This window comes from Apis laboriosa, unplaced genomic scaffold (assembly GCF_014066325.1).
Source record: "Apis laboriosa isolate Shangri-la unplaced genomic scaffold, ASM1406632v1 scaffold53_cov140, whole genome shotgun sequence".
In the NCBI taxonomy this organism is placed as follows: domain Eukaryota; kingdom Metazoa; phylum Arthropoda; class Insecta; order Hymenoptera; family Apidae; genus Apis; species Apis laboriosa.
In genome coordinates this window covers 2056036-2068447 of record NW_025223656.1, presented here as the reverse complement: position 1 = coordinate 2068447, position 12412 = coordinate 2056036, and the positions used below count along the sequence as shown (strand labels likewise).

General features: G+C 19.7%; 1 non-coding gene across 1 annotated transcript; it reads right to left on the bottom strand.

The window, feature by feature from the left end:
• Positions 1-564: 564 nt before the first annotated feature.
• Trnan-guu lies at positions 565-638 on the bottom strand. Its single transcript has one exon. It is a non-coding gene; the product is annotated as a tRNA-Asn (tRNA).
• Between the last annotated feature and the right edge of the window lie 11774 nt (positions 639-12412).

Here is a 12412-nt window from a genome sequence, read left to right as displayed (position 1 = left end):
TGCATTTATTGACTTCAAAATATGTTTATTTTAATAGAAACTAAAAAAAAATCCATCTTAAACAATATATTTTCTGTACCGTAATTTGGTACAATATCTATTTAAATATGTTCTTATGCATTTCAAACAACATGAAATCATAATAAACTGACACAGAGAGTATCTTCGTATATTTGTTATTATATTTGATAACTTATGCTGCTACATCTTTGTCCATATTTCCAAATTAGGAAGAATGTATTTAATAAAATTTTGATATTATATCAATTTTCAACTTAAAGATTTTTTGAAGTAACGAATTCTTATTAGGTAGCATTTATTCAATTTTATGTGTATTTTTCATAGTTGCCTTTTTTGATCTTTCATAATTATAATTAATATCTTTTATAATTGCCTTTTTAATGTCCTGATATTATCTTTATATTGAATAAGCAACAATTTCACAATTGTTCTAAAGAAAAAAAAAATTTACTTCTTAATGTAAATGTCATGAAAATATCATTTATGTTTATTTCCATCTTCATCTAATTTAAGAGATCTTTCATATTGCACAAAAAATTGATTCGCCCCCAGGTGGGATCGAACCACCAACCTTTCGGTTAACAGCCGAACGCGCTAGCCGATTGCGCCACGGAGGCCACGTGACCTATTGTTTATTAATTATATTATTATGGTTGGTTAAAGGAAATAAAATAAAAATGTTACTGACACACAGAAACAATTTAAAAACTTTTAATACAAATAATATCGAAATAGAATACGTTATGACAATTTTATTACAAATATCTCGTTGATGATATAATATTACGAAACTTATTTTTATTTTTATTGAAGCTCAAGTCAAATTAGTTTCTTATCGAAGATTTTTGCATGCAAGGTTAGGCGGAAATCTAAATAATTTCCAAGTGATCATAGAGAAATTTCGAGGACATATTTTTTTCTTTCTTCAATAGAGGAAAGATTGTTCCTTGAAGTGATTGCTAGAAAAGACTTAAGAAATGATCAGATTTTTACAAACATTCGAAATATACGTTGTTTTTATCTTTTTATTATGTCGTAATTCTGATAATGAATGAATTATAAAATATTGTCATTTGTTAAAAAACACTAAAGGAACATTTATTTTTTTTTTTTAGCGCGAATAAGAAGAATATCATTTTAAATATTTATAAAGAAAAAAAAAATAAAGAATATGGAAAAATCAATTGATGATATAATAAAAATTGCAAGAGTTTTTGAGAAATAAGAAATTTTAACAAAATGTAATATTTTTACGAATATTTAAGAAAAACATAATTTCAGTCCATCGCTTCCAAAAAGAACGAAAAGGCATTAGAAAATTTTTTAAAAAATTCACCAATTTTTTCACTGGAATGAACTATCGACAAAAAATATTTTAGAAATTATAAATATCGACTCTTACTTAATTTTAAAAAAAATTCATATCATAATATAAATTCATATCATAAATTATTAAAAAATATTAATTTTTAAATTTATTTGACGAGAATAGAATAATTTTTTAAATGATAAGGAATGATAATCGTTTGGAAAAAAAGTTATTTTCAATTAAGAAAAATCAATCGTCATATTATTTAGATGAAAGTTGGATCAGTATATACAAATATACGAGAAACTCAATATGAAAGAATTTGATAATTTGATCGTAATATCAAGTTGCATATTCTAGCAGCTTATCAACTGGTTTAAAAAATTTTTCCGTAAAAAGGAAACATTTGATAATTACATATATTAATCATGGCTTTATGGCAAGTATATTGAAGTCTTTTGAATTGAAAAAGAAATTGTAAATTAAAAATGAAAAAATAATAAGAATAAATAGCAAAATTTCAGGAATGATTTTCAAAAATAATTGAAAAAATTGAAGAACATTCAATGATTGTAATGGATAATGCTCTATATCATTCCTGTAAAATTGAAAAAATTTCCAACAGTAGATGGAAAAAAAAAGATATTCAATATTGGCTATATACAAAAGAAATAGATTGCTATATATCGTTAAACAGCAAAAAATAAATGATATTTATATTTATATAATAAATGAAATAGTGAAAAAAAAAATGTAATTATATTAAGATTTCTATAATTAAATATTTTTAAAATAAAATTATATGTATATGAGCGCAAATAAAAAATTACATTGCAACGAAAAATATTTTAAATTTTCTGATATGTAAAATGTAAAATATGTAAAATATGTATTTTACGAAATAATGAATGTAATTAAATTGCATAAAATATGTTATTATAAACTTTACAATTATTACAAAAATAAATTTTCGCAGTTAGATAGAATAATTGAATCAACAATAAAACCATTTATTATATTAAATTTAAATCATTCTAATGAAATCAGATAAATAACAAAACTTCAAAATCAAATAATTTCAATTCAGAATAAAAAAATATTAATTGTATATAATTATATATATATTTTTGTATTATATTTATTATTCTGTTATTAAATACATTTCAATATATTTATTGAGAATTTCATTCTTAATATTTAGATATATTTGAAACCTGCCTTGCCTATACATCAATTACATGTTTATATCTATTGATTTGTTTCGTTAGATCGAATATAGTTCATTCATTATAAATTTTTGTTTTTATCATATTATGTTTATATTATAGAATAAGAGATAGTTCCTTATGCATACGCAATCACGGACATATAAAATTCTACGTGATAATAGTAATCTTTTTTTTTTAAAAAATATAATATTTTTTTTGAAAAGCAAAACGTGCATAGGAAAATGTTCTTTAAAATATTGATTTCTAATATATTTAAAAATCATCGAAATCAGTAAAGAATTTTCTATTCTGAATGGTTATTGAAATGATTATTTGATTTCATGATATTGATTTCATATTTCATATTTCATATTGATTTCACAAATAGTTTGTATCTTTTATACCTATTATTATATTATAAAGTTTTTGTTTTTTTAATTTTTTTTTAAATTATAATTAATTTCGTTGTATTTTAACACGAGAATTTTATTTATTATTTTTTTTCGTTCTTTCAATATTTTATTATAATTAATTTTTGTTTGAGTTCTATAATAAAAGATATAAGCAATATTTATTATAATTATATTATATCTTAAATTATATATATAGAAAAAATATTCCTACATATATAAAAGATTTGAGAACATCAAAGAAAATATGAAAGGAATTTTAAGAAAGAAAAAAAAAGATAATGAAATTAAAAAAAAAGAAAGCAGAATGCAAAGAAAAATGAATTAAAAGAACTAGACGAAAAGATAATATATGAAGAATCGATAAAGAAGTTATTTTTAATTAATTAAATAAGTTAGAAAGGTAAACACAAGATGGCAGTAAAATAATAGAGAGGAAAAAAAAAAAAAAAAGAAAGAATAAGAAAGGACTTCACAGAACATATGAAGACAAATGTGAAAATCATTTTATAGAAATAAAAGAAAAATTAGAGAAGAAAATTTTTATATTTATTTTATTTTCTTCTTATGTTTTTTCTTTTTATATTTTACTTTTAATATTTTTAAAAACAAAAGGAAATATACATAAAAAAAAGAAAAAAATATAGAGGTTAGATAAGAAAAAAATATTACAGTAAAAGAAATGATAATTTTTGTAGAAAATATAAAAAAGCAAAAAAAAATACGAACAAAGAGAAAAGAGAAAAAATATGTAAAAGTGATAACATTAAAATAGCAATTAAGAAAGAAGAGGAAGAATAGAAAAAAAGCAGAAAAAGAAAAGGAAGAAAAACGAAAAAAAAGAAAGGAACTAAAACAAAAAGTTTAATTTTTTTTAAATAATTAATAAAAAACAAAGAAAATAAAATGAGAAACTAAAAAATAAAAATAAAAATTGAGAAAAGATGAAAAAAAAGAGAGAAAGAAAGTATACAAGAAAAAAAATCTAATTATTAGAACTATTTATTTTAAGATTAATAATTCTGAATAAAAAAAATAAGATCTTGGATAAAATAAGCTGGTAAGTAAAGAAATTTATAATTTGTACTAGAGATAGATGGGAAAGATATAAATATTACTATGAAATAGAAAGAAAATATTGAAGCAAAAAACAACAAAAGAAATAAATATAAATAAATTATTTAACTTATCAAGAATATATTATATTTGAGATTGGATGCAATTAATTGATTAGGATCTTATTGCTTATTTCTTCTTAAAATTTTATTCTTTTTTAAATTAAAAAAAGAAGTAAAATAGGTATGTATATATAAATTAAATAATAAATAAATAATATAATAAAGTATAAATAAATAATATAAATAAAGTATAATTAGTTAAATGAATTTTAGATATTAAAGAAATAATAGTTATAAATAATTGAGTGGCAATTGGCAGTTATATAAATCTTTTTCTTTAAACTTATTATGTTTTGTGAATATTTATTTTGAAATAAATATAAATATATGTAGATTGAATTCTCATGTAATTTTGTTCATATTTGATTATATTATGTTATATTATGTTGATTATATTATGTTATTTTCATTAATTTGTTTATTATTTTTAGATTATGTAACAAAAAATATTATTTTTGGTTTTCATTTTTTATTTTTTTATTTTTCATTATTTAGTTTTTTATTTTATACTGAGACGTGATTAATTATGATTTTCTTTCAGAAGTATATAATAGAATCCAGAAGAACAAATAAATGGCTTTGATTTATAATATTAATGACTCAGATGTACTTTGAATGTTTCATTCGACAATTCTGAACAAAATTTTATGATTTAAGAATTTACTGCAAAGGAGGTATTTTATAATAAGCATTATGAACTAAATTAACATTATGTCTGACAATATTTTGTCAGTAATTTTTAATATAATTGCTTTTGTAATGTTTTTGATAATCTGATATATTGTAATAGAAAAAGAAAAAAACATTGATGATTTTTAATCAATTTGATGATTCATATAAGAAAATGCTGCTAAAGTTTTTTCACAAAAAAACATTTTCTTAAAGCAAGTACTAAGTATTTGTTAATGTTTAGTTTCATAAGATATATTATTAATTATTATAAGATGAAAATAAAATCTTCTTATAGTCTCAAATTTATATTTATCTTAAAATTGTATATTTATACAGAATACTGCATAAATTCTATAAATAAAGATAGGAAAATTCTATGGATCAAAATAAGAATAAATTTTTTTTATGTGTAATTTAATTTATTTTCGGGTAAATCAAGTTTTCAAATTTTTCAAATGAAATTAGAATTCGAAAATAAGCAAAAAAACAAAAAAAAAAAAATATAAAATAAAATTTTATAATCTATTTTTAAGAAAATTAAAGAGATTAAATATACATATTCAAGGAGTTATATATCAATAAATTCTGAAAATTCGTTGAAAATTAATTTTTTATTTAAAAAAAATGTATTCTATATTTTTTGCTTATTTTCATATTTAAAATAATCATTTTTGAATTTGTTCATAGAAAATTAGCTAATTTCACTTATACAATATTTCAAAAATTATCATACTTGATTTATTTGAAAACGAAGTTTCCTATGTAATTTTTTTATTCTTGATTTTCATCTTATTTCAATAGAATTTTTTCTCATAGAATCTTTTTGATCTCATTTATATTATGAATTATAGATTATCTTATTCTTTTTCTGATCTGCAAAGCATAATTGTTTCAATCCATTCCAAAATAGCATCGAATATTCTAAATTTCTAAATTCCGAGAAAATCTTTATACATTCCTATTCATTTCACTGTTATATTTGAGATTATTGAAGTTATCGATATTAATTTCTATTATAATCATTACATTACATTTTCAAAATAAATACATTATTTTGAAATAAATATATTGCTCAGTTTGCTCAAATGTTTATTATATTTTATCATATTATTTGATTTGTTTTTTTCTCAAAAAAAACGAAAAACGAGCAAAAAGGAACTCAAGATAGCGGCAAATCATAAAGCAATAATAGAAAAGAATAAAATGATTTGTTCTTATTTTTCTATTAAATGATTTCAAATAAAAATTATAAAACCTTATGGTTTTTTGTTTTCATAGATTTTTCACTCGTTTTCGAATTTCTCACTTTGCAGGCAATTTCAAATAAAGAAAAGCTAGCAATTATTTTTTTCAAGTCAAATATTTTTTGTTGCTTATTTTGAAAAAATACAATTTTAACTAGATACAAATTGATATTTTTGTGAATAATAATTTTTGTATCCTTGAATATAGATTTTTCTTCAAAATATGTATAATAATGAAAGATGTTTGTTTGCTGAAATTATGAATATTATGATATAACTGTGTGTTTTTAAAAGATACAGATTGAATCATTGCTCCTATTTTCATTCTGATTTTACCAATGTTTATTCAAAATCTATTTCTTGTTAATAAATATATTTTTATATATTTTTATAATATGTTTGCTACATTTTATTTTTGTTACAAATATATCTATGAGAAATATTATTATATCAAATTACAAATCGTGATTTTCACTATTATCATTTGATTATCATTTGCTACTTATATAATTCTTTAATATGAAAAATATAGAAAGAAAATATAAATGTTTAAATATTCATGCAATTACATAAATATATTAGTTTTACTTTTTATTTATTAAGAATTAATAATAAACAATATATGAATGTATGATATAGAATATTGCTTAGGCATGCATTATCTTTTGTTTGTAATTGCTATTGCATCATCGATTCTCTCTTGATTTTTACTTACTAATTGATTCTCGCGATCTCGAAAATCGCTTGCACCTATTTATTCGACAGATATCTCTTCCTTCGCACATTTTTTTTTATTATTCATTTTATTAATAAAAACTGTTGTAATTAAATTTCATATTAATAATTTAAATGTACAAAAATTAAAAATAAGTGTTAATTATCAATTAAATATCACATCGTGAAATTAGTTTATAAAAGAAAATTGTTAATTAGATTACAAATTTGAAAAAATAATTTTATTTTATTAAAACAAATGTAATAATTCATATATAGATTTCTGTTTTATATGCGAAAAGACCATATTTTAGCATATATAAATAAAAAAAAATTTTTTTAAGTGATAGAAATGAGGAAGAAGAATATCTTTTTTTTTAAAATAAGATCTTTTTGTTTTCTGTGTTTCATTGGTTTCAAATTGTGTCTTCTCGAAATTTTTTCATTCCCGGAGCGTTGCTGCCTTTTTTTGTTTTTAAGCTTGGCTTACTTAACAACAAGCGACAAGTGTTTCTGCGATCTCTTCAGAGGTCATAATTTTCTCCTTCTATATTGATATTTAATATTAAATAAGTTAGAAGGTTTAAAGAATAATTCTTTAACGTTGGAAATTTAGCCGTTAGGTATTAAAAACTCATACCAATATTTTTCAAAATATTTTTTTATCCAATTTAATAAACACAATAAAATGATATAACTTTTATTTCAACTTTTTTATTTAATATTTTTTTAAAGAAAATATTTTACAAAAAACAAAATTTTGAATTTTTTCAAAGAGTGATTTTATTTTTAAAGTCAAATTTTGGCACCAATGAAAAATAGAGTTATATTCTGGATGATTTATTTTTCTTATATATGCAATTTTTTGAATTTCCAGATTGTTTAATTTTTCTTATCAATAATTTTTAAATTAAATTATAAAAATCAGGACATTTAAATTTTTTCATAATTTTGATATTATTTATTAATAGTTTTTTAAAATATTCATTTCTAAAAATAAAAAATTTATCATAAATTTTAAAATAGTTTTGTAAAAAAATGTAAAAATTTGAAAACATTAACATTGTCAAGAAGTGCATTATTTTTTTATATTTTACAATATGTATAAAATTATGTATATTTATATATTGTATATATTTATATATTTATATATGTATATTATATATATAAATTATGAGATATATTTTGAGATGTATATAATATTTTAAAAGTTTTGATAAAATCAATAGATTTGATCAGGAAAAATTAAAATGTAATATTTAAGATATTACATCAATAAAATCAAAATATTGTGAATTGATAAAATGATTATCGTTACAATATTATTTAATAAAAATTTAATTTTTTGAATTGAGTATACTTAGGATCCAATATTTTTCAATTATTCTATCATAGTTATATTTTTCTTTCCAAAATTTTACTTCATTAATTTTAAATAATATCAAAGTAATAAAAATAATTACAGAAAAGAATACAAAAGTAATATAAATATATAGAGATATCAAATTCCTATGTAAAATATCTAGATAAGAGATTGAAGAATCGAAATTCCGCCTAATTTTGATTTTTCCACCATCATGTCTTGACAATAATCATGCTACAATTGGAGAACGATATATTACTAGAATTGCTTTTTAATGTGAAATAATAAAATTCATATGCAATATTCTAATAGAAGTGGCAAATGAAACAATAAATTAATCTTAAAAAATTAAAAAATATTTTAATTAATTAGTTTAAAGAATATGATAATTATTCGTTGAAATGATACAAATGAGTTGAATTTTATTTGATCACTATATAAATGTATTTCTTTTTTTTATTTGAATGCAAAAAAATTTACAGTGGTTGCAAATTGCTTGAATTTATGGCAGAAAACAATATTTGACGAATACATAATAATGTCTGAAATGTATGCCATCTAAGTATTGACACTAATAAATATTAATTTTGCTTCTCAAAAATAATAAATCTCATTGATTGATAAATTTTTTGATTTTTCTTTTAAAATTAAAAATTGCTACTGTGATATGTATAGCATGTCTTATTAGGAAAACAAATTTGAATAAATAAATTTATCTGAGTAAATAAGTTGCATAATTATTGTACAAAAATCATTGAAATAAAAGAATTTATTTTGCATTCAAATTACTTTTACAATTTTAATAATGTAAAATATTAAATTGAACTTAAAAAGAATGAAATTATAAAAAATAGATATTTCTCTTATTATATATAATATTATATATATATATTTATTATATATATATAATTTAAAAGAAAGGAATTGACTTCTGTATTGAATTTTATTAAATTTTATCTTACTAATAAATTGTTTAATAAAAATATATTATAATTATATTTAATATAAAAATATATAAGTATTGTATTATAACTTATATTTTATTACTAATATTTTACGATATAAAATCTTATATTTGGAATTTTTTATTTTTGTCTGTTGTCTATCGAATATTAAATAACATGGGCAAATAAACATGAACAGCAACCGAATCTGTATTCTGTCATTTCATATTTTCTTTAAATTGCATATATTTTTCAAAAATTCCATTATTTTAAATAAATTTTGAGAAAAATATAAACATTGAAAATAAATGTAAATAAGTTTTAATAATTTATATTTTTATTAAGAATATCTTTGCATAAAAATATAAAAATCTAAAAATATAAAAATATAAAAATATAAAATATCCTTCTTTTTACTATATTTAGAAAGTATCATGACATGGAACATTATCTATCACGATTAAATTTTATGGAATATGGGATAATAATTTTTCTTCTATTTTTCAAAATTTAAGTTCATTTGTCCATGATAATCTTTTGTGGTGCATGCTTTGAAAATTAACTGCTTCTTTAATAAATCCATTTTTTACTTTTATTTTATACTTTTATCCACTTTTTAGCATGTGATTTTATAAATCTATAAAAAGAACTTGTATTTTTTAAATCATTTCTTCGTTAACATTCTTCGTTCTTGTTAACATTTATTAATTGTTATTTGTTGTATTTTATTTATTATCTACCTATTTATATACAATGTTCTTATTTTGTTCTGTATAATATCGATTTATCTTTAAATATTTTTCCCTTTAGATGACAATATTTGGTTTTTCGATTAATATTTTTCTATTAATCTTCTTGCTGCGCTTTTTCCATTTAAAATTTATATTTATTAATAATCCATAATGTAAGTTATGGATTTTTTAAGTAAAATTTAATGGCTATTAATAATTTTTAAACCATTAGGAACAATTTTTTTTTCAATATAAAATTCAAAAATAATGTTTCCTTTAATAACCATCTTATTTTCTAAGCAATAAAATTTCTTGTCAATTTTGTAAGATCGCATTATTTGGGGATGGTAAATTTGAATTTTCTTTTTCTATTCTGCATATTGTTCTGTTTAAAAGACTAATATAATTGCAAGCTCGTATAGTTGAAAATTGTAGATTATGTATTTTAGATTATGTATGTATTTTATTGCATTTTCTTATAACTCTTTTAGCTATTTTAGTGTGTACAATTTTTCTCTTTTTACAATATTACATAATATTTGTATTTATTATTCGTCATATATTTGTCATATAATGTATTTATTATTCGTCATATATCATATTTAATTGATAATTGAACGATTGTGAAAACATGATATTTTTACTATTCAGTTAATACAGAGAAACTGAGAAAATCTAAAACTCCTGCATAAAAATAAGAAATTTATAAGTTTAATGTTAATTTTTATTTAAACATTGATAACGAATTCAAAAATTGATTTTACTGGATTATTCATATTATTAAATATATAATAATATATCATTTTGTGGAAAAAGATAAACCATCAATAAAAAGATAAATCATATAACCATCGTATATTTGAAAGAACTTTTGAAAGAATAATATACTGTGGCTAATCTTTTGAAGGTTACTCAAGAGATTTTGGTAATATGTATCAAAATAAAAATCATTGAAGATGCCTATATCCTATATTTACCGAATTATTATTTTCTGAATCCTAATGTATATATATTCAATAATAATAAAATAAAAAAACAATATAGAAAATAATAAATTCATAAAAATAGGTATAAAATATATATTAATAAAAGATAATTTTTCTTTGTTTACTAAAACTTACATAAATTGTGTCCGGTATAAATTAAACGTAAAATAATTCAAAGAAATTTGATTATATTGGTTTATTGTATTTTTCTGTTTTTTATTTTTATATAGAGGATAGAGTAAATAATTCGAAAATATTGTTATGAATGTTGATAGACACATTGTAGAACAGCATAACTAATGTAAACCACAACATAGAAGACAATCAATGATTATCGATTTGATAGAATCGTTTCCAGAGCAGAACGAATATACTTTTCTTATTACAATTTTTTTCGATTGTATTGCTATATAAATAAAGTATTAAAGTAAATAATTGTAAATAATTGTAAATAAGTAAAAATTGAGAATTATACTCTGCGATAAAAAGATAACAGACTAATATAATTTAGTTAAGTTTCTCAAATATAAATGAATGACAATGTCCTCGCGTTATATATCAATTTTCAGTAATAGATTGTACGTGTTCAATTTGTACATGTAAACTTTTCCTTTTCGTTTACTCGAACAAAGTTAAGCCAAAAACGTAAACATTAATATTGGCTGCTGCGCAAAGTAATAGCCACGTTCTCATTTTTCCTTCTTTAGTTGATGCCAATTCATCAAACTGTTTGTACGAGCGAATAATATCGTGCGTGTTATAGAATCGAAATATTGTGAAGTTTCAGACAATAGGTTCGAGGTAAAAAATTGAATAATTTTGAAATAATACAAAATTTGAGAAAAGAAAATTATTTTATTATTAAAATTGCAAAATTGGTGAATCGTAGTCGCAAAGTCGTTTATTTAAAATTTGCTAAAATATGTAGATGTAAATATAGGGATGTAAATATAGGGAAGAAAAGAAAACAAGTCGTCCAAGATAATCGATCATCAGCGACGTGCAATTTTAAGAATAAAACGATATTTTAAATGAGAAAATATCAAAATTTTAGGTCAGATTTAAACATTATCGAAAATTGCTAGGCACAGTTAGATCAGTTAGATCAATAAAAAAAATATTTCTTAATATAAACATTTATTGGCAGTTATATAAATAAAAAATGGAATTACAAAATATTTAAATAATATTTTCTTATACACATTTTTATTTTTAAATTTTTTAAAGAAATTTTTGTATTATCTCTTTGATGTATCAATTTTTCGTTTTTCTATTTTTTACATATTTTGTAATAAAATTTTTTCTTCTTATAATAAATATATTTAAGTATATTAAAATAATTCATTATTATAATTAGGTAATATAAATATCAAAAGCAATTCAATATATTATTTCAATAATTAAAATATTTTACTTATATAGTAATATGCTATTTTTTTGTCACAGAGTGTAGTATCCGGGTTTTTAACAATATTTATTAAAAGGATAAGTTATTTGAAAAATTATGAATATAAATGATATTGAATGAAAATAATAAAATATATATTATTCTAATTCTTACAATTAATATAATTTGTGTCTTTTACAGATATGTTTTTAATGTTTTGAGCAACATTTTGTTCTCTTGTTTGT